Here is a 230-nt window from a genome sequence, read left to right on the forward strand (position 1 = left end):
ACACACATGGAAACTTCAAAAATAAAACAACAAGAGGGGGCTAGAGTGATGGCTCCCTACCTCTTAAGACTGCTCCCCTAGAGGACCTGGTTTTGATTCACAGTGCCAATGGTGGCTCACAACCATCTGTAAGTCTGGTTCTAGGGAACACAATGCCCTCTTCTAGCCTCCACAGGCACCAGCATGCTGGTGGTACAGAGATATACCTGTAGGCAAAACACCCATACACA

This window comes from Mus caroli, chromosome 10 (genome assembly GCF_900094665.2).
Source record: "Mus caroli chromosome 10, CAROLI_EIJ_v1.1, whole genome shotgun sequence".
Lineage (NCBI taxonomy): Eukaryota > Metazoa > Chordata > Mammalia > Rodentia > Muridae > Mus > Mus caroli.